The sequence below is a fragment of the Panthera onca genome, chromosome A3 (genome assembly GCF_046562875.1).
Source record: "Panthera onca isolate mPanOnc1 chromosome A3, mPanOnc1 haplotype 2, whole genome shotgun sequence".
Classification (NCBI taxonomy): domain Eukaryota; kingdom Metazoa; phylum Chordata; class Mammalia; order Carnivora; family Felidae; genus Panthera; species Panthera onca.
In genome coordinates this window covers 135,660,825-135,683,962 of record NC_138341.1, presented here as the reverse complement: position 1 = coordinate 135,683,962, position 23,138 = coordinate 135,660,825, and the positions used below count along the sequence as shown (strand labels likewise).

At 55.9% G+C, this 23,138-nt stretch overlaps 1 long non-coding RNA gene across 1 annotated transcript in view; it reads right to left on the bottom strand.

The window, feature by feature from the left end:
* Positions 1-414: 414 nt before the first annotated feature.
* The window catches only part of LOC145715336 (uncharacterized), an 86,105-nt gene continuing 63,381 nt past the window's right edge, over positions 415-23,138 (bottom strand). The window contains exon 3 of the long non-coding RNA XR_014137377.1: positions 415-686. This is a non-coding gene — a long non-coding RNA (uncharacterized LOC145715336). The remainder of the gene's footprint in view (positions 687-23,138) is intronic.

Genomic DNA, 23,138 nt, shown 5'->3' with positions numbered 1-23,138 from the left:
TGGTCTCTGATGCCTTTGTCCAGTAGAAGCAAGCAGGCTTCTTGTTAACAAGAGCTTGTTGCTGGGCCTGCTGAGGCAAGGGCTGCGGACGAGCCGGGGAGAGTGTTGGAAGGTGAGGAAGTGCTCCAAAACCAAAATGGCGGCATGGCAAAGGGCACGGGAGCCCCCGGAAGTGCTCCCAGTCACCCCGAGTGGCAGAGTCTAACAAGCTAGCCCTGGCTTATGATCCCAGTGTATACTATAAATATGCATGAGCCTACACGGTTACCAATAACGGAAATCAGAGAAATGGGTACGAGAGACCAATCCCTTGTGTGGAGAATTCCAAATAATTCAGGTAAATGCCCCTCAGGAAGCGGGGACGTAACTCCACGTCCCTTTAGTCTGCAGAGTAGAACCTTGGCCACAGTGGGCACCACACACCCGCTGGGGCCAAGGCTCACGTGGTCTGTGACAGTCCCGTTGCCCGCACAGCCCCAGACAGGACGAGAAGACCTTCACGTCTGTGAGCTTCCTCCCACATCCGTCACCCCAATATGAGCGTCAACCGAACATCAGGGACATTTTATAGAATACCTACCAGCACCCTTCAAAATGGTCAAGGTCATCAAAAACCGGAGAAATCTGAGAAACTCACAGCCAAGAGGAGACGTAACAGCTGCGGGTAACGTGTCCCGGGTGGGATCCTGCAACAGAAAAAAAGGGCATTCGGTGAAAACCACCCATGATCCGAATAACACGTGGAGTTGAGATCAGTTAATAACGTGTCAGTGTTGGTTCATGAATTGTGACGAACGACCACAGCAGCATAACGGCAGTAGAAAACGGGTGCTGAGCACCCAGAAACTCTGCACCGTCTTCCTAACTTTTTTGTAAATCTAAAACTGTTTTAAAATTAAAAACCTACTTACTTTTTAAAAACGTTTATTCACTTTTGAGAGAGAGAGTGCATGCGCAGGTAGGGGAGGGGTAAAGAGAGAGGGAGACAGAATCTGAAGCAGGCTCCAGGCTCCGAGCTGTCAGCACAGAGTCCGACGCGGGGCTCGAACCTACGAACCACGGGATCATGACCTGAGCGGAAGTCAGACGCTTAATGGACTGAGCCACCCAGGCGCACCGAAAGTTTATTTAAAATACAGGTGGGGCGCCTGGGTGGCTCAGTCGGTTGAGCGCCCGACTTCCGCTCAGGTCATGATCTCTCAGTCCGTGAGTTCGAGCCCCGCGTCGGGCTCTGTGCTGACAGCTCGGAGCCTGGAGCCTGCTTCGGATTCTGTGTCTCCCTCTCTCTGACCCTCCCCCATTCATGCTCTGTCTCTCTCTGTCTCAAAAATAAATAAACGTTAAAATACAGGTGTGTGTGGCCCAGCCTCTGAGAGACAGAAAGCAAGGCCCCAGGCCCTCCTGTATGCAGCTCTGGGCTACGCAGAGAACTGAGGCCAAATGGGCCCTGACCGCACGCCCACGTAGGCCCTGGATCCCCACCCCCGCCCCCCATCCCGATCATTTCTCTGTGCCATGACTCCCAGCATGTGCGTGTTTACGATGTACGCGGTTCCTCTTCTGCCTGAATGCAGGCTGCATGGCGGGGGCTGCTCCCCTCTGCCTGCCGGGGTCGTCCCCGTCCTGGCCAGTGTCCAGGTTCACCCTCATGTGGGTGAAACGGACGGGAGGGAGGAGGTTGGCGGGCTGGACACACGGTGAGGCAGGAGAGTTGGTATCTGGGAGGCGCCCGGGGTCCTGGCTGTGACCACACAGGGTGTGGGCCAGAGGGGCAGTGTTGGGACGGAGGCAGGGCCCAGGAGGGCGGCTGGGCTTTCTTGCCCCGGAAGAGCCCCCGCTCCCAGTGTGTGCACCCGGGACCGCTCGGGGGGGAAAGGCCCAGGCCTCCTCGGGCTGGAACCGCTGGTTCCAGAGCCTCCCTGTCCCCGTGGCCCTGAGTGTCCATGGGGCCCGGCCTGCCCAGCCGCTGGCAGTGGCTTGCAGAAGTTGAAGAAAACCCAGGGAGCTCTGTGGGCAGAAGCAGATACAGGGGAGGCCCCGTCTGCCCCCACATTATCTCTCCATACTCCCCTGATGTGGTTCACTTTCTCAAAAGGCAAGATGTTCTCATAATCTGAGGTGAACTGGGACCAATGCCATCTCAGAAAGAGAACGTGCCCGCGTCCTGGGCATTCGCACTCCCCTGCGAACGGGTAGCCATCTGTGGCCTGGTCCTTCACAACGAGCTGTGATGCCTGTGGCCCGGGCGGGGGCTGTGAGGGCGGTGCCTGCCGTCCGATACCCAGACTGGGGAGCTTGTGGGGGGGCACCCTCCCCCCCCACCCCACACTGCTTTCCTGAGGCCCAGCTTCCTTCTGGGAAGAGTTCTGAAAGGGGCTCGGACAGCAGCACCCACCCGCCCGCCCGAACTTCAGGCACCACAATGTACGCTGTGGTCCTCTCTGCCTTTGATTAAACAGTTAGCTGTCCTCAGCCGCAGCCCATGTCCACAGCCACCGGGTGCCCTTTCTGCATGGGTGACTCACCAGAATTAACGTTCATTTGATTTTTACTATAAATTACGCCTCACATAATTTCTCCATTACGGGCGGGGGACGGCCCCTCGGAAAGGCTGGAGCGGGCCATTCGGTCCCTCGTGCCGGGGACACGCTGACTTGTTCCTCCTCCCACGTGCTGGCTGGTGGCGGACAGCCATCGCAGGTGGCTTAATGGACGTGCCCCCCCCCCCCCAGCCCACATGGGAGATGCTCACCTTGGGCCCCCAGGAGAGGCGGAGGGGGCAGGCAGAGAGCGAAGATATTCGCGAGCCACTTGAATGTGGCAGGTTGGGATGTTAAAGGTAAGAAAAAAAAAATGACGCTTTTAAAGATGGAGGGGTCTCCCCTCCCGCCTTCCCTTCATCCTGCCTGCCTTCCTTCAAATGCTCACTGACTGTGCCCAGCGTCGTGTGAAACACTGACACTGACAATAGAGTACTGAGCAAAATTAGGACCTCCGCCCTCAAAGCGCTTGTGGCCCAACAGGACTCATTGGATAAACACAGAAGCACATGTCAGATCGCTACCAACAACGATGTGCAACAGAGGGGCTGGTCCCTTCCTTCCCAGAGGATGCCACGTGGGGCCGAGGCACAAAGGACGGGGAGGTATTACCAGGCAAAGAGGCGGGACTGCATGTGCAAAGGCCCTGTGGGAGGGGACCGAGGGAGCAGGCAGGACCCAAGGAAGGCCAGGTGAGCAGGGGGGAAAGAGGAGTCCAGGCAGGGCTTATGGGCCCTGGAAAGAATTGTGCTTGTTATCCTGAGGCCAGGGGGTCGCACTGATGTTTTAAGGAGTGGGGGTCATTCTGTGAAGCAGTCAGCGGCTCAGCCAAATCCCGCTGGGATGGGTGAGGGGAGGGGCGCTTCCGTCTGCAGACATGGCCCTCTGCAGACATGGCCCTGACCGCCCAGTGCTGGGCTCTGCATTTCCAGGACGAGGGGAGTGTGCACAGAGGTGGGGGAAGGACATGCGTGGGGGCGGGGAGAGCAAGGACCCAGAGGCTTTTCACCAGCATCGAAACCATACGCTACTCTGTAAAAATCCGACTAGCCGAGGACTGTGACTCATCCACCCCAATTCCCCCGGCAGTGGAATAAACCAATTTGCTTAAACCTCCAACTGATCTCATACATTTGTCTCTTTTTTTTTTTTTTTTTTAATATCTAAAGCTCAAAAGAAACCAAAGTTTACAAGAGAAGAAAAAACCTAGCACAGTAGATTGAAGCAGACGTGTGCTTATCTGTTTTCCAAAAGAATTGAATTAAAAACAAAGCCCACAAACAGAAGCTCACGACACTGTCTGCACCAGGCACCTGCTGCCCCTCTTGCCTCGGTGCCTGGAATAAATCACCCTGCAGCCGGCCTGTCCTCCCTGGGAAGGGGCCAACCTCCTTCCGGTCCGGGGGAGGGGGGGGGGGTGTTCCTGCCGCAGGATGCACCGAGCTAGGTACACAGTGAGACCACCCAAAGGACAACTTTGGATGGAACCTTGGGGTCATTCCTGACACAGGCGCCCTATCCCTGTTTCTGTAGACGACAAAAAGTGAGGCTGGGAGAAGTCAAGTAATCTACCTGAAGCCCTGACCTCGTAAATATCAGGCTGGCCCAGACCTCCCCCACCCCCCACCCCTTTAATGCTAAATACCAAAGGACACAAAAGTCATAACCTTTTTTCTCTCCCTCCAAACATTGGGTATACACAGAGCTGTAGGTACATGATGCCGTTTATCTCAGGGATTCTCAACTAGGCTCAGCCTTGGCCCCCCCTCCCCCACCCCAGGGACATTGGGCCATGTCTGGGGACATTTTGGCTCTCACAGTTCAGGGATGGGGAGATGCTCTTAGCATCTAATGGGTAGAGGCCGGGGATGCCGGTGAACACCCTTCAGTGCCCAGGACGGCCTCACGGCAGGGAATGATCCAGCCCAGAATGTCAGCTGCAGGTGGAGGCAGCCTGGAACAGGAGAAATGACGTGTGTAAAATGCGGGCACACCCTCCCGCAGACAGGGCTGGAAAGATAAGTGCCACAATGTCTACATTTGTTTATCTCTTGGTGAAAGGGTTTGGGTAATTTTTTATTTTTCTTCCTTATGTTTTTCTGTACTGTTTGAATTTTTTAAGGAACAATGTGCATGTATCATTTTTATAATCGGAAAAAGAAGGGCTGTTTTCGTTTTGTAAAAATAAAAAAAAAGGGATTCAGGACTTATCGATTCTGATGCAGTTCTCCCACTAACTAGCTGTCAGGAACAGCTCTCTGGAAAATATGTCTATCTGGAAAGTGAGAAGAGCAATCTTTCTTGCATTATATTATAGGAATATAAAGTAACGTTGTCCTGGAAAAGCTCTCTGAGCTCAGAGGAGAAAAATTGTTAAGAATACGGAGATACTGTTTCTCTCATATATTTCCCCTCTGAGCTGATGTGTACATTTTTCGCAGCACAGACATTTAGGAGATGGGGGTGGGGTGCTCGGTGGGGGCCTTCTGGGTACCAAAGATTGGGAAACAGAAGCGGGTCCAGGATGCCTCCCGCCCTCAGGGGAGAGGACCAGATGCTTCCACCTTTCAAAGATAGCATTTGGTCCCCCGACCATCTTGATTTCGTCTCAGTGCCGGGGTGAGGCTAGCTTTCTCAAGCAAGGCACTATTGGTAATTGGGGCGGGGTAATTCTCTGTTGGGGGGGGGCATTGTAGGGTGTATAGAGCTTCTCTGGCCTCTACCCGACAGGATGCTAATAGCTCCCCTCCTCCCCCCAAGTCTTGACGACCCGAAACGTCTCCAGTCAAGGCCAAATGGCCCAGTGCGTGAGTCTCAAGACCATGGGCTGCGCAGAACCCCTGCGTGGACATGCTTGGTGGCTTAACGTGACGGCCTCCTAGAGATGATTCCGGCTTCTGAATCGGGGCACAGACCTGCTGCATTTCTGAGTCACTGCCCATGTTTTCCATCTTCAAAAGTGTTCCCTTTGAGGGGCGCCTGGGTGGCTCAGTCGTTTGAGCGTCTGACTTCGGCTCAGGTCATGATCTGGCGGTTCGTGAGTTCGGGCCCCGCGTCGAGCTCTGTGCGGATGGCTCGGAGCCTGAAGCCTGCTTCGGATCCTGTGTCTCCCTCTCTCTGCCCCTTCCCCACTCACACTTTGTCTCTCTCTGTCTCTCAAAAATGAATAAACGTTAAAAAATATATATATATTTTTATATTATATATATATATATATATTTTTTTTAAAGTGTTTCCTTTGTGGCTACCCGGCCCAGGACAGCACCTCGCGACAGCAGGACCCCTGGGGGTCCAGGAGCCCCTGGGTCTTTTGGGCAACTCGAGCTCCCACTAGGCCGTGGTGGGGCCTGAGGCGGGGGCTCCTGTTTTCCTACAAACAGCGACACGCAGGCAGGCTGTGTGCCCCAGCGGCCCCGTCAGCAGGGAGCACGGAGAGCTCGTGTTTCTCAGGAGCGCATAAACCCACCGGCCGATGGCGAGGAGGCCCCGAGACGTGCCCCGGATGCCGCTTCGCACGCCAGCGCTTCAAGCAGCGGCCGTGGCAGGTGAACTTCCAATGAAGTAAGATAAAACCAGGTTGGAAATTCAATATCTCCCCGCCCTTCCCATCTTTTTAAAAATCCATAATTCACGGAGAACCCCGGCAGGGGGTGTGCAGCTCAGTCGAATTACCGGTTTTTGTTTTTTGGGTTGTTTTGTTTTCCCAAAGATCCAGACTGGGGAGAGGCATTTTCTTGAAACAGAGAAAATAGAACGCAACTCTTTGGAGCTCATGTCCCCTGACGTTGACCTTCTTGGCCCAGACCTCCATCCCCTTGGGACAGGAACATCACAAACACATGTGAACAGCACTCTAAAACCCTTGCTAATTGCACTGCCGGGAATTTATCCTTCCGATGTCCTGTACGGGGCCGGGGATGATGAATACACAGGTTTATTCATGGCCGAGTGGTTGGTAATAGAAACAGACTGGTAACAACGTAGATGCCTGCCGTGGACGGCTGGTTAAATAAGCCCCGTTCCTTCCTTGCAACGGAGTTACCGTGTGGCACTAAAAACAGAACCCGGAGGCTCATTGCGCAGCGAGAGGAGATGCGTCACCACATTGTTGAAGCCACGGTGGGGGAACAATGTTTATAGTGTATGCTACCATCTGTGTTTATAAAAAAAAAGGAAAAAATATACACGTATGCATTAGCTTGTATATACCTAGTATGTCCCTAGGCTGGCTGGCTCCCAGGAGGGGGATGGGGAGGCCAGAGAGAGAGAGAGAGAGGGAGAGGCCACAGGACGCCTCCCTTGCACACCCTTTTGTATGTTTTGATTTTTGAACCAGGAATAAGCGCTCAGAAATAAATATATAAAATTACATTTCCTTTACGAGAAAACACAAACCAACCACACACCGTGCTAATTTGTTCTGAAAAACACATCACGGGGCAGGCACAGTGAATTGCTATGAGGGGCTCAAGTGTGTTGCCTTGGGGAGATCCAGGCCCCTCTCTGGACCTCGGAATTTTACCAAAATGTGCGATAGTTTTCTAAGGATTTTGTGTGTGTGTGTGTGTGTGTGTGTGTGTTGCTAACATTCTGTATTACTTTGGTGCCTTCCACACTGTAACACATCCACCAACACCGTCTAGTCGTGGGCTCTTGCCTCCGTGGTCCCCAGTTCCCTAAAGCGAGCTGGTGAGAGTTTCTGTTATTACGTTTGATAAGGTACAGATGTGTCTTTATGTGTACTTCCTATTTGTGGGATGCGTTGTTCACGTTCTCCAGGGTCAATTAATGCCCGGAGTGCCACGATTCCTAAGCTGATAAGAGAAGCCTGATGAACCCCGGGGTTTGGCTGGATCAACCCCTGCCTGCAGCCCATCTCAGATACGTTGCAGACAGCACCAGAAATGGGTCCTGGGATAAAACTCCCCTCAGAAGATGTATGGTCTAAAACTGGCTGATCGATGAGATGGGATACTGCTTTATGGGGCACTTAACCAAAAGTGAGCTCTGAATTACGTTTCAGAAACGCACGGCAGTGGCTCCGGTGGAGAAGGGCATGATGATTGCTCCTGACTGGGGCAAAGAGAATCCTAGCAGAGCAGGCTGAGGGCCCGGGTGTAGTCACAGCTGCACAGAGGCGGTATTTCACAGGTCCCTAGCTCTCCTATACCCAGAGTGCCTGCTATTTGGGACTGGTTATCTCCTGGGTTCCTGTGCGGGAGACCTCGCACACCTTCCGGGTTGTTATTTTCTCCTAGAAAGGCTAGTGAACCCTTCTGTCCAACTTTGATTAGGCCTGAGCTTGGGAAAGGCAAGAAGATGGCGATTCTTAACCCAGATCAGCTCCTGTCTACGTGGGGACATCGAGGCAGCAGGAGAGTATTCTCAGGGAGGGTATGAGGCCGCCTTCCTCAGGCCCCCTGTCACAATGGCGTGGGCCCAGTACACACAGGAAGGAGTGGGCACGGGGTGGAGGTCCGGGAGGCAGGCACCGGACTCAGTTGGCCGCGTGTACCGAAAGACGCCGTTTTATACAGCAGGGTCTAATGCAGGTTGCAGGTGAATGTGAATGGAGATAAGGAAACAATTATCCAAGCCGGGAAGCCTCGGAGGCCCTGGAGGCTGTGATTTTGGTGCTAATGGAAATGTGGCAAAGGGGAGGGGTGGCCGGAAGCAGAGGCCGCTCTCGTACTTTCCTGAACTTGAGGTTTCTGCTTCCCGAAAGTTCTCGGTGGGGGAGATGAGATGCCCGTGTGGGGCTGTCGCAGCCTGCATCAGAAGCAGGCCCCCTCCTTTACTCCCAAGTGGGGGGCGCGGTGGGAAGGCGTGAACCTGGGATCCTGTTGGAACATCCTGACTCCTCAGACCCAGAGGGGCTGGGCAAGAGGGGAGAAGGGCCCCAAAGGGATCCAGTCTTTCCACCGATCTTGCCCTGGTGGTCAGGTCCCCGAGTCCCCTCCTGTGGCTTCAGAAGAGGGGTTGGTCGGGGACGGGCCCAGGAGAGGACGGGCAGGGGCCGTCCAAAGACCAGAGTGCCCGAAACCCACACCAGGGTGGCCGGCTGGGTGGCCTGGAGGCCCTGGCTTCAGATGCGACCTCTGCCGCCCCCCCTGTCGGAGTCCCGCTGCCCTGCCCCCACACTCAGGTAAGATCCAGGATTGTTTTTGTGAGCGGAAGGGGCAACCACCAACAGATATCTGCCGCCCAGAGCTTTCAATAGCTCCCGGCTTCTTGGTGGTGCCCACCTATTGTTTCTGGAAACCTGACTGTCCATTTTGGTAAAGCTGCAGGGGGGAGATAAGACTGACCTTGACGTGCTCCAGGCCACAGCCTGGGTTCCACCCACCCAGTGTCCCCTGTCCCCTCCCCATTTCCTGGAAGCGGGGACAATCATGGAACCTGAGAGCTGGGGCCAGCCTGCTCAGGGGCCCGTGAAGCAACACAGACCTCAAAGTTGACTTGTCTCCAGGGGCCCCCCCACATTTCTTGGGGGTCTGGATTGTGCTGCCAGAAAGGAAAGTCTGGCTTCTCACTGCTCCCGTAATTTCAGCCTTTGGGGTTCAGCCGTGGGTCTGGAGGTGACCCTGGGCAGGCCGTCCAACCTGCTAACGTCTGGCTAACCTGCCTAACTGAACGGGTGTGAGTGGGGAGAGCGGCGGCGGCAGGGGGGCGGTGGGGGGGGGTGCTTAGCCGCGCTGTTCACGGACCTTTAAAAAAAGCACAGGCCCCTGGGCCCCACCCCAGACCTGCTGGTTCCGACTCTCCGGGGTCGGGGTCCCGGGTCCGCGTTCTCATTTAAAAACCCCTCTCCCCCAAACCGACCTAGGAGACACCGGCCTAAAGATAATTCCAAAATGGATTCTTCATTCAAAAGGATTCAGGCTACAGTTGAGGATGACTGGCGAGCAAACCCACTTGATTTGCATGAGGGTCGGGGTTGGGAGAGGTTTCCACTTCCTTGAGATTTGCTCTCCGAACAGCTGGAGGCGGTAATTATCCATGCAAAGTGAAGCTAAAATTTCAGAGAAGTATCTGGAGAATTCAAGTCAGAAGAAGCACGCTCGTCTGAAATACCCAGATAATTAAAGAAAAAAATATATTCATTGCATAAATTGCTCATTAATTCACTCCTCTGTGGGGGCACACAGCTTAAAAGCAGGCGCTTTGATTAATCCAAGCTATATTAAATCCTCAAGATGCTTTTTTTTTTTTTTCCCCCTTCCTGTGCCTGGATCTTCATATTTCCTTCCTCTAAAGAATCATAAATAAAGTTGTCCCTTTGCAAAAAATGAATTTCAGGTTTGGCTTGGCAGAACAAGCCCTATGGAGTTGGGAGAATCAATTTGGTTGCACTTTTTCTTTCTTAAGTACACGTTTTGAAATCAGATGCATTCTTTCCCGTTCACTGGAAATGCTAATTTTTTTTCCATCACCGTTCGAAGTTACATTGTGTGTGGCTAAGCGAGTAACACCCAGAAAAATAGCACTTCAGAGAGACTGAGGAGGAACATGATCCCAATCAGAGTGAAAGCCAGACAAATGGTTAATTTCAAAGGCAGGCCACTGATTGGGGAGAAGAACCTATAGAATTTCCTTTCGGGGGGGAAGAAAAACCCCTGAAAATTCAAAAATCACTCGGAAAGAACAAGCGTCTAATCCCGACAGGTTGATTTTCAAGACCCTCTTTAATGAAATTTCAGCACATCTGTTCGCCACTCATTCTCCTGCCTGGCTACCCAGGGTACTTCGGGCCTGGCTCGCTTTTCATTCCTCCAGCTGTGTGATTCGGGTGTAACGGATTCCACTATTCCCCATCCCTCCGGGTCGGCCAACCCCACGCGGCACGCCTCCTTCCGGGGGGTTTGGGGGAGCGAACAAAAACATAGGCCGAATTTGTAGATTCCGTCGCGCAGCCTTCAAAACAAAACAAAACAAAACAAAACAAGCCTCTTCTCACTCGTTGGCTTGAGCCAAAGTGTCCTCTGTGTCTTCCTTGGAGTCGACGTGAAGTACTTTGCAGAGCCTTGGTTTTCCAGAGCTGGCGGAGGAGGGCGGAAACATCCTGTGTGGAAAAAAACCTTTTGTAGTTTATAGGGGAGACGTAAATACGGGCCATTTCCAGGTGCTGCGCCGAAACTCCGGTCCAGGCAATGAACACACTGAGAGATTGGTCTCCAGATTTGGGATTTGATAGGGCAGTAAAAAAAAAAAAAAAAAAAAAAAAAAAGAATAATTAGAAGGGAAATAGCCACTTTGTATTTTACCCAGAAAGGGCATTAGAAGGGAACCGCCTTCTAAGGCGAAGTCTTGTGAAAGGAAGAGCATTTATTTATTTATTTTTTAAAGCTTATTTCTTTGGAGAGAGAGAGAGAGAGAGAGAGAGAGAGAGAAGGTGCAAGTAGGGTAGGGGTGGGGCGGTGTGGGGGAGAGAGAGAGAGAGAGAGAGAGAGAGAGAGAGAGAGAGAATCCCAAGCAGGCTCCACACAGCACAGAGCCCAACTCAGGGCTAGAACTCTTGGAAGCTTAACCAACTGAGCCAACCAGGCGCCCCAGGAAGAGCTTTTAGACTTTCTAAGGGCAACACAGCCAAGGACGGAATGTTGGAGCTCATGATGTCGTGTATTCACTCAACCAACATGTGCTGAGCACCTCCCCCGGGTCAGCAGCAGTCTAGGCCCCCCGGGACACGGGGGTAAACCAGGTCCCGCGGCAAACACCGCCCTTTGAATTCAGGGCGTCCAGCCTCGTGAGACCCTCACTCCCTGTCCCTTTCTGACCCTCCTTCCCCGCGGAGGTGCACCGAACTTGAAAGAGGCCATGCTACTCCCGCTGGCCCTTTGCCAAGCTAGTCTGTGTTTCCCCCTGAATTGGGAGGTCGCACCCCTTGTGTGGGTGTGGGGCACCTGTGCCACAGCTCCAACGCGGCCCCAGCCTTGGGTCCGACACAGAGGGCTGGATGGCCGGTGGCTGGTGTGTTCTACCAGAAGGGCGGCCAGTCAGCAAACATCTCAAGGACAGCTGAGTGGCAAGAAAGAGACAGAAGAGGTGGCCCACTTAATCTGCCCTCCTGGACACCCCAAGAAAGCCACCACCCAGTTGGAGGCGTGTCCCCAGGGACCCAGCTAGTGCTGAGGGCAGGGTCTGGCATCACGAGGAGAGTTGCCTGTGACCTGCCATGGTGCCGGACCATCCGTCTCTGCCCCTTCCTCCTTCCGGGAAGAACCAAGAACGTCCTATGAGCCACACAGGACACCCGTGTCCTCTCCCGCCAGCTGCGAAGGGCCACTCAACGGTGAAGACCACTTCTGCCTTCCTCCTCTGTAGCACTGATGCTGGAGGCCCAAGGCTGAGGGTGCATCTGTCGTTCGGTCATCAGAGAAAGATGGGGACCTGCCCTCATTCCTTCCCTGACAACCATTTTCTCAAAACAAAACCCCACCTCCCAAACTGTTCACGCCTCATCCTAAGGGGGCTGCGGCAGGAATGGGGAGAAGGAGTGTATGGGGAGCAAGAGGAGACCCCGCTGGGAGCTTGAGAGCAGTCATGGGCACACTATGACCCGCCCAGCTAGGGACGGTGTTTACATTTTTAAATGGTTTGAAAAAAAAAAAAAAATCAGAAGAAGATTTTCCTTGACATGCAGAAATTATTTATGGGAACTGAAATGTGACTTTCCCATAATGTTTTATTGGTGGTACAGCCTGTGTGTGTGTGTGTTGCCTGTGGCTGCCTTTGTTAAAGACATTTACTACCCGGACCTTTGCGGAAGAAGTTTGCTGAGCCCCGGGCTAAACCCAGGGATAGACGGTCAGAGGGTTCCATGACTTCCCTGGAATTGTTTGCAGAGTGGGGTCAGGGCACTTTTCCAGAAGGACCACGGCTTCTATCAAGCTCTCAAAGGGGCCCAGGTCACCCCAACACAGGGCTGCCAATAAGCAAACTCAAACACTGAACACCTGGTCACCCTGGGGTTTCAGAGGAACAACGGACACTTTTAGAGTATAAGTCTGTCCCAAATATTTTGTGGGACAGAATTGTCCTAAAACAATTATCTTTGTTATATGAAATTCCATGTATCTAAAATTCCTAGTATCTGAAATTCCATGCATCGGAAATTCCATGTCATCTGAAATCCCATGTGTATGAAATCCATGCATCTGAAATTCCATGTATCTGAATTTCCATGTTATCTAAAATCTCATGTATATGAAATCCATGCATCTGAAATCCCATGTTATCGAAGTGCCATTTTAACAGAAATTCCATGTTACGTGAAAGTCCACGACCACAAGAGTGAGATGGCCAGCTGGTGAGGGTCCCCTTCTCCTGGCCCCACTCTGGCTCCCTAGCAGACCCCCCTTCCCTCCTTTGTTTCCCGACCCCCACCCCACCCCCCCGGCTCCTCCCTCCCGGGTTTCTTGAGCAGTGGAGTGGTTTAGCAAGAACGTGAAGTTACATTTATTTTCTCTACATCGATTTTTACATATTTTTATCGCATAAACTCTTTTGCGATTATAATAGAAATCCATGCTCATTGGAAGAAGTGAAATCCTTACAAATGAAGGCAAAGTACCTGCCACCTGGCCGCCGGCCGCCACCCGCCTCCCGTAAACTGTGAGGGGCCGACGTCCCGCGTGTCCTTCTTGCCTGTGCCGAGGCCTGCGTCCGTCCGAGCGCATCTGCGGTGCTGGCCTCTCCGTGTCCTGATGGACATCCTTCCACCTGGTTCCCTCTAGCTGCCGCGCCCCTCCCACTTGACGGCTTCACCATCGCGACCTACAGACAAACCTGGCATAAGCCATTCCAGAAGCAAGTGGAGTACTGCTCCAACGTTTTCTTTTTCAGCAAAGTAATGCATGCATGTGATCTTTTAAAAAAAATTTTTTTTTTTTTACATTTATTTCTTTTTGAGAGAGAGACAGAGTGTGAGTGGGGGAGGAGCAGAGAGAGAGGGAGACACAGAATCCGAAGCAGGCTCCGGGCTGAGATCGTGACCTGAAGTCGGACGGTCAACCGACTGAGCCGCCCAGGCGCCCCGCACGTATGTGATCTTAAAGCCCAAGACTTGTGAGCGCTTAGGAAGAGAAAGGCCTCTGTCTCTGTGCCCTTGGGCCCCTACGCTGCCCTTCCAGTGCTTTCTTCTCCTGGTGCTGAGCAACACGTCTCTGCGGCTGCTTCTGTCTGGGACGCTACTCACTGGGGTCCTCAGAGCCCAGCTCTTCTCCCGGAGGAGTTGTCCGTGTCCCTGGGACCCCATCTGCCCAGGGCCACCTCAGCCCCTCTCCCCTCCCTGCTGCGGCACCTCCCGCCCCTCTCGACGTGGACCTGAGACAGAGCTCACGTCACGCCCCTACTGCTCCATGCAACGTGCTTTTGTTCCAACAGTGCCCTTGTGTCTGCCGAGCGCCAGGCACTGAAGGGGAAGCAGCAGCCCTGCCCTCGACCCGCCCTTGGCCTTGGCTGCTGCCTCTTCTGCAGGCGCCATTTGGGAGGGGGTCATCGAGCATCGTGGAGTCATTAGGCGGCACGGCCCAGGGAGTGGGAGGGGTAGCGTTTGGGGGTAAATTCAGATCCTCCGGCCCCCGTTTACCGAGGAGCCTTCGGATGCCAACACAGAGGTGAGGCCCCTGCGCACAGGGCAGCGCGAGGGCTGGTCTCTCCCCTGCAGAGACCGGACCCGCGATGGAGCAGGCCCCCAGGGTGGACAGCGGGCAGACAGCCGAGGCACAGAGGCTCTAACAGAGGACAGAGAAGGGCTGCCGAGGGGTCAGCGGGGGACGGCCACGACACAGAAAACACGCGGCCAGCACCCACTGGGCTGTGGCCTCGTCTACGCGGTCCACATAACAAACGAATCCACATATATTCACCCGTTGAATCTCACAACAGCCCTCGAGATGAGGAAGGTGCCGCGCACACGGGGCAGGTAGCTCACCTGTCCCACGGCTGATAAATGGCGGAGTTGGGAGTTCAACACGCGGACACCGGGGGCCCGGCTCTTGGCCACAGGCTGGGCCGGTTCGCCATACTTAGCATAAAGTAGTCTGATAGTCACGCTGGCAGTAATAATATGTCGATAATGCTAATCTTGAGATGAGATTCCCACCCCTCCCACAGGAGGAAGTTTCTGTCACGTCCCCCCCCCCCCTCTGTGGAGGAGATAGAGGCTCAGTGATGTGAGGAGGGAGGTGAGGAGACAGCCCCCAGGGCAGGCGGAATGGTGGTTGGCCCTTCTGAGGTGCGAGGAAAGATCTAGAAGGTGGGGAGGGTGGGTGGGAGGGGCGGGCACCAGGCCGGACGCTCCCCACACTCGCTGCACACCCCTCCCCTCAGGCTCAGCTGGGTGGACACAAGGTGTCCTGTGTCTCCCGCTCCTGGGTGGCCCTGTCACCTCCAGGCTGAGTCCCAAGCTGGCGAGGCCCCCTGGGGCCACAGCCTCTTCCTCTTCCTCTTCCAGGCAGGCCTCAGGAGCCTCCCCGGCCCGGAGAGCGTGGGTCCTGCGGGCAGCAGTGTCGTCACCTGGGCGAGGCCAGACCCGAATAGCTGCTCGGTAGAAGCCGGCCCTGGACATGTGGCTCGGAGTCAGCTGTGGCTGTGCCCACTCTCTGGGGCACAGACTTAGGGGCCGCGCTGGGGGCAGGCCCACCGGTGCCTGGGTTCCGTGGCGAGCCCTTCGTCCCTGCCTCTCAAACCCACGCGTGTGCGTGCACACACGCGCTCTCAACGCAGATACCCCCGGAAGGACCAGAGAAACTCTTTGCCCGTCTCCTCGGTTCGAGGTGGAAACATAGGCCCAGACGGACGGTGAATTTGTGCAAAGTCACCGCACTATACTAGGGGGCTCTACAAGGCCACCTCCAAGTTCAATCATCTGCTAGAAGTCCTGTCAGAACTCAGCAAGCCTTTAACCTCGCGCTCTTGGTTTATCCCCTTGAAAGAGGCACCGGTGGTTCGGCAAAGGGGCAGGGCCGGGATGGCACCGGGCAGGAGCCTCAGCGGGGCTCTCTGCTGGGACCACGGACAGCGCCCGCTCCTATCCCCACATGCACGAGCCCTGCCCACTCGGGTGCCCCCCCACGCCTCCAACGCCCAGGGTATTTGGAGGAGCTTGGTCATGTGGACATGATTGACGGCCCGTTGGCTGACCTCGGTCTCCAGGCGCTCTAGAGGTCAGGCTGATACTGGGTGGCCCGAGGCGCCCACACTAAATCATGTTGTCGGCACAGACTGCCTGGTGTGGCCCAAGGCCCCCAGGTAAACAAAGACACCCTATCAGGCAGGACATTCCTAAGGCTTAGAGGCCTCCTCCCAGAAGCCTGGGCAAAAGGCAGACCTCTCTTTGGACAGATGAACCCTACCTGCCCAGTTACCTGGCATGTCCCCAGTTTAGAATCTTATAACCCCCCCAGTTGATGCAGGCTGGGGGGTGTGCTTGAACCCACCTGGGCCATCCGTCCCTGGGAGGGATCCCAGAGGGGCACTGGGCTGACGGAGACTTGTGGCTCTGTGTCCACACAGGACCGGCGTCCCCGCCTACCTCCACTTCTGGTCACCTGCTGTCATGTCATGTCATTCGTTCAACGAGGCTTAATTAAGATCTGATGATACTGCAGACCCTGGCCCAGGGGATAGAGGGACGAGCGGGAAAGACATAGCCCCCTTTCGGGTTTTCTACCCGCAGACTGGGTTCTGAAGCCCTTCTGCGGGGAAACTGACGAACAGTTAGGCGGCGGGCACCGAGGACAATAACCGAGACAGATGGGGTCTCAGTGTCTGACAGGGGAGACAGATGAGTAGCTGGATGGTGTCACGTTACCACAGCAGGGAAAGGGCAGGGGGCCGTGGGAATGCACGTGGGAAGCCCCTGCCGTTGACCCTGGGGGCATAGTAGGGAAGAAAGGCCATCTAAGAAGGGTTTGGTCTGAGGCAGCGGCAGGGGAGGGCCCGTGGCATGCCCTTGACTATCTTCATGCCCCGCTCCGAGTCTGGTGCTCTACCCTCCAAGCAAAGGGCTGGTTGGAGCAGAGAAGGCTAAGCTAAAGGGGCCACATGTGGGGCCTCCGTGGCAGCATCTTGCGGCTTCCCGGTTGGCTTTCTGGGATGCAGCCTGCTGGGAATGATTACACTCATCGGAACCGACCACACAGAGTTCTGGAAGCTCCCCTCCATCCAGGCCTCAAATGGCCAGAGATTGTGAACCTTCTAATTCCGTAGCTGTCCTACTATACATTGGTCCTCCTGCTCTAACGCTGGGCCCCCCATGGCCTGGGGTAAGTTGTCCCCTGAGTCGTGGAACCGCCCGCTCCTACAGAGGAAAGCAAGCTGATGAGCAAATTCTCGCTAAAGTGTGAATGACTGATAGTTGATTACTAGGTTTCTCCTCCCATGGCACTAACCAGAGAAGGTGTGATGGTTTAGAATACAGGATGAGAAGATTAAGGAGATGCGATAGGTGCTTTGGAATGTTTGAAGGCCTGTGGTGTGTCTGAGGCAGTCAGCTTGTCTCTGCTCAGCTCCAGGGAACAGAAGGAAGGTGGGAAGGTGTAAGGTACAAAGAGGCAAGTTTCAGTTTATTGTGCAAGAAACGGTAAGGAATTATAGCTGTTCACTGGGTTGAACAGGAGCCCCAGGGAACTCCAGGGGGGCCCCAGGGGAGCGAGGAGGGTAGGCTGCTTTGGTGGGAGGCGCAGGGCCAGAACTGGGTGCATGGCTGTCCCCAGAGTCCCTGCTCTGAAATTCTGTCTGGATCGTGGAACTGGTGGCACAGGCCTGTCCGCATCTACGCAGCCCCCCTCCCCCCACACTGTTCTAGAGCCGCTCTAGAGCCCAGTGAGCAGAACTCCCTGTGATGTTGAAGCAGCCGCTCTTTATCCGTCCCATCAGCCGCCACCAGCCACGTGCGGCTTTGTGAGCACTTGAAATGTGGCTCATGCGACTGAAGAACAGATGTTTCATTTTACTTCATTAAAATGAACATTTTAAAACTAACACTTGGCTCAGTTATTGGACAACTGTGAAGTTTGTTTGGAACAACCCGGGTGCGTCTATCTGTGTTTTCGGCTTTACGGTTCCCGAAATCTTCAATCCACATCAAGCACTTCCAAATGCAAATTGAGCGCCCCAAACTGCAACGTGGTGTCAGAGCAAAACCCACGCCAGCTTTTGCAAACTTGCGGAAGGCGAGAAAAATGGCAGATTACTTGCCACAGTTGTGCATGTTCCTTAGCTGCTGAGATTATCGTGTTTGGCGTGTTTCAAATAGCCACGCGTGGCTCACGGCCCCACCCCCATGGCAGAGAGCGGTCCCCGTCCCCCAGGGTGGAGCAGCGCCGTGATTTCCAGAAGGGATTCCTACTCAACGGTCCCGAGACCTCGGGGGCAGGATTTCCTGGGGGAAAGCCTCAATTTTGAATATTCTACTCTGTGGTCTCTTCCCGTGGTGGGGGGGGGGGGGGGCGGGGAGGACGGCCAGTCTCACCCGTGGGCTTCCGGAGGCGGCCGGGATTCGCGAGTCACGCTTTCCTCCAGAATCAGGATAAGACCGGTGACGCCCCGCCCAGGGTCGCCGCGCAGGGATGGCGACCAGAGCCGCGGGCAGCGAGGAAGACCAAGTAAGACCTCCTCGGGAGGCACCTGCCACAGCAGCCACACGCTTTCTTTTCAAATTGGCACCGTGAGGATAGTAATAGCCACAATCAGTAACTAATCGGTCAGGTGCCGATTCAAGTGCTTTACCTGGTCGTCGTCCTCATCCCGCAGATGAGGAGACTGAGGCAGGGAGGAGTCTCAGTCGCGATATGCCCGTGTTCGGCGGTGGTACAACCCAAATCCAAACCCGGTCAGTGTGCTGTCTTCACAGCATGCTCTGCGGTCCCCTCAGCAGGAGGGAGGCGGGAAGCCCGCCGTAAAAATGGCCCCAAGTTGAGTTAGAACAATCCACCGGGAGAATCCGAAGCTCGGGAAGCCAGGATGGTGCGGGAGGACGGCCGGGCACCCAGCACTGTGCGCCGTGACCCCCGCCCCTCCCCCCCGCCCCCCGCAAGCACTTGGCCCAGGGAGCTGAGCGGCGCTGGCCTCTCTGCACGAGGCCAAGTCGGTGGCCCAGACATCAAGCGCTGCCTCTCAGGACAAACGTGGGTGGGAATACTGTAGCAGCAGGTGCGGCGAGGGCCCACAGATGTGCTGGGGACAGATGTGCCACTTGGCAGGCTCTACCCGTCCTCAGATGGGAGGTGGAGCTCCCAGAAGCAAATAACTTGCCCAAGGTCACAAACCCAGCTTCCCCGGCCCCGACGAGAAGCCGTCCATCTCGGAAGGAACAGGGTGTGTGAATGATTGCCCACACCCGTCTCTCCAGGGTGATCGTAGCCCCGCTCACCTTGGCGGGACGGGCCCATCCTTTATCTTGGATCTGTGTCTGTGCACAGCCCCGTGACGGCGCTGAGCGCCCAGGCCCAGAGGAACCTCGGGACGGGTTTGTAATACACGAGAAAGGAAATCTGCCAACAGCCGGCCGTATTCCCCGAAGTGAGAGGGAGCCGCGGGGCTCCTCTGCGCTCCTGTCACTGCTCTGCCTGAGCGCTCTCCTCAGTTCATCTGCTCAGTGTCGGGACCGTCACTTCGGGCTCAGCGATGCGTGGCTCCGCGATAGCTTCCGAGCCGCCCTGCATCTGTTTGCAGACCCCGGGAGCGCCGTGGCGGCCTCGCGGGCTCTCTGATCTCCCCACGGTGCCTAACAGGGTGCTCTGGACACGGGGCGTGTTGAATACTGGCTTGTTAATAACGCGCCGTGGTTTTCATTTCGCCGATAGCTCTAGGAGGCGAGCAAACGGAGGCATGTAATTAATATACTATAGATGAACTCGAACTAATTTCTTCCCCCGCGAAGCCGGGCGAGGAGAAAACTGCCTTAGACCCGTCTCACCGCGTCGCCCGGGATGGAAAAGTTGGAAAAAAGCGGCTGCTGGATAGTTAACAAAAAAACCCCAATCAAACCGTGCTTGTCCGTGCCTCGAGGCAGTCTCCCAGAAGTTTCCTCTCTGCCCAGGAGCCATGAACCTGAGACCCTCCCTCCTGCTCCCCCCCTCCACCCCGTGATGGGCGTGGGGACCCCTCCCCGCACACTGGGACTCCTTCCACAATTCATCCCAATCAGAACCTTATTGTATGATGCTCTGATGGCCTGGGAACCGCGCTTTCCCGTCCGACAGGTTGAGGAGCCTCCCTCCGGCAGAGCGCGAAGGTGACATATGACCACACTTTATTTACCGGCAGACAGACAGAGCCCCTCGCTCCTTAGCCTGCTAACAACACGAGGTCGTTCATCACTGGCTTGCTCCTTTTTGAAATTCACCGAGCAGCGGGCGTCTCTTTAAACTGCACGTAATGCATTTTAAAGAGCATTTCTGCACAGATCCATTTGCTTGACCTCGGCCCTGAGCGCAAGATGGAAAGGTGTTTTAGCAGGCACCCCCCGCAGCCTGTTTGGAATGCACACACGGACGCGGACATGTGGCTCTGGGACTCTGGGGAGCAGAGGGGAGGCTGTTGTTAACACTTGGGCTGAGTGACGGCTCCGGGCAAGCCCCCGGGCGTGGGGTTGGGGGTCTATAGAGACCGCAGGGCTGGGTTTCTGTCCTCTGGAACTTAGCCTGCAGGGCAGGGGGTCGAAGCAGACTCCCTTCTGGTACGGGGCGGCACGTCCAGCTGGCCTTGGTCTTGCAAGGTAGTGGCCGGGCACCTCTGGGTCGGATGGATGCCGGCTGCCAGCTGGTTCACCCGGCCGGGCTTCTTGGAGGAAGCGCCTGACTTGAAGGATAGGTTTTGGGTCTCTACAGGCTGGATGGAGGCAGATGTGGGGGTGGGGGTGGGGGTGGGGAAGCTCATTCCTGGCTGGGGAAATTTCCCAGGCCACGTATGTAGGTTTTGGTGTGAGACGAGGGGCCCCCAGATTGAAAAACAACATCGGGTAAAGCACGGGATGGAGCCAGACTCTCCTGGGGGCCCTCAGACCTCACCTCCCCCAAACCAGACTCCAGATGCCTCCTTCTTCCCGAATGTCCCGCCTCAGGGAATGGTGTTTTCATCCAGCCATGTTCTGCAAACAGGTTCTCTGCCTCACCCTCAACTCGTGTCTATGCACACAAGGATGATTTTGCAGTGCCCTGATTTCTCTGGAACCTTCCATTTCCCTGTTCACTCCTCCACGTGGAGCCCACTCTTCCCACCCTCCCTGGACCTCTGCGGCGTGGCCCCCACTGCTCTGCCCGCACGCTCCCGTCCTTGCCGGGCTAGTCTCTGCACGGAAGCTACAGACGTTCTTTTCAGCAAGTCTCATCTCGCCCCCTGCCCCCTGCGCCCCGAAGGCCTTCAGGGGCTCCCCATGGCGCTTAGGATCAAGACCGATATGCTCAGCTTGGCATCCAGGACCCCACACGACCTCCCCTGTCTTACAACAGATGCTGTTCCTCCTCGCTTTCTGGGCGGGGGCCCCGCCCCGCCAACCTTGCCCAGAGGCATGTTCAGGATCAGTTTTACTTCCCTCTGGACTCAGGCCTCACTATCCTGTCCTTCAGCTCTATTATCACCTTGCCCCGGAGGCTGCCTGGCCTTCCAGGCCTCTCCGATCACAGCCGTAATTCCACACTTGACCCTCTAGTGTCCCTCTACTGGACTGTAGGCAGGCACGGGGGGTGTTTCTGTTCACTGTTGTATGTGCTTGAACGGATGGACGGACAAGAACTTCGAGCGACCGGGGAGCTTCGGTGCCTCCGTGAAGACCACGGAGGGGCCCTGAATGCCGCTGCCGTGGTGGCGGTGATGATGGAGACTCTCGGTGCTGAGGGTGGGGCTTGCCGGTGGCAGGGAGGGGGTCCTGTAATGCAGACACCTCAGGATCAGTCTTCCAGGAGCACGATGAAGAACGAGCGCGACGGGGCGGGAGAGCGCAAGAGCAGCGAAGAGGCCATTGCAACACTTTGGGTGCAGGTCAGGTTCAGGGTGCCGGAAGGAAGGCGGGGGAGAAAACACGCAGAAAAGACTCGGGATTGGAAACAGGCTTTCAGAAACCGCAAGTCTGACCGCGTGACCTCCCTTGGAGTTTGCAGTCTCCCGTGGAACTTGTACAGGTCGTCACAGGTTAGCAGAAAACGGCCCTCCCTGCCGGCTTCTGTCATCTCGGTCTCATAGCTGGTGCTAGGAAGGCCACCATCCAGGCGGCCCCTGAGCAGCCCTCCATGCCTGGCCAGGTGACGCCCTTCCTAGGCGGGGGCTGGCAGGACCTTCCCCTCCTGCACCGTGAAGGGCACCGGGGGCAAGGCTTGTGCCTGGGCACACCAGTTTTTCTGGGTGCTGGAAAAGAGCAAGCCATTCTCAGGCAAGATGCACGCACCCCGAGGGAGGCCTCCCATCTGTCCCAGCCCCTAGGCTCGTAGCAGCACGAGAACCGGTAATTCCCGAGCCAACAACAGAAGCGGGAGGGGACCGTCTCTGGAGAGGACGGTCAGACTGGGGCTCTTTGCTCAGCCCGCAGCACCCTGGGAGGCGGGGCCCGTCACCTGTGTCAGAGGGGTTCTGGATGCACACATGTGGGGGCACCGCGGCCGCCCCCCCGGAGAAGCCAGGTCACCGCCCACATTCTCTTGGGGAGTGTTCTTTGGGCAAGAAAAATCTGGGTTGGGGCTGCGACGCTCATGACTTCCTGTCCCAGTTTGGCGATTTTTAGGCTCCTAATGGTGGCGGGAACGATGACTTAAACCCGTGAGCCAAGCTCTGCCCTGGAGACTTCAGAACATCCGCCTTCTTTCTCATCCCTTCCTCCCAAAGATGAAGCGAGCTCCTACGTAGGTGCTATGAGGTGCACCCATCCTGCCGGGGAGGACACGGGGTCGCAGGGCTTACGGACCGGGTCCACGCGTCGGGAGCCACGTCTGGCTGCATTAAAATCCACGCCCTTGACTGCTGCGTGAGAGCGGGGTTTGTGCACCTCAGTGCTGTCAACATCTGGGCCAGATGCTGCCCTGCTGGGGGCTCTCCTGCTCGCTGCGGGAAGCTGAGCGCCATCCCTGGACTCCCCCCCCCCCCACCAGATCTGGTGCCATCCCCCCCACCCCCCAGGGTGTCCCAGTTGTGACAGCTAAAAACGGCTCAGACACGGCCGCACGTGCCCCAGGGGGCAAAACAGCCAGGGGGTGAGAGGGTCTGTGCTACCCTTTCCTTTGCAGGCGAGGCTGGGACGACCCAAGGGTATGAGGGCAGCCCACACCCCCTCTCCTGCCCCCACCTCTTGTGGGGAAACAGGCATGGGATCCCGAAAAGCGCAGACACCCACAGGATCACTCGCCATTTTATCTGGTTCTCAGTGATTTCTTGGGACTGTCTCTGTCCAACCACACTTCAGGACCTTGGAGGCCAGAGCTGATACGCCCACCTCTTCGGGGGTCCCTGTGACACTCCGCACAGGCGAGGCATACAGAAGGCACCCAATAACGGCCTCCTGCGTGACGCAATACCATGGACTGCTTACAGGGACTCATGGCTCCGGGCCACCTTGCCCTGAGGCACAGCTGTGTCCTAGGGCTGATCCCCAGGGGTGCCGAG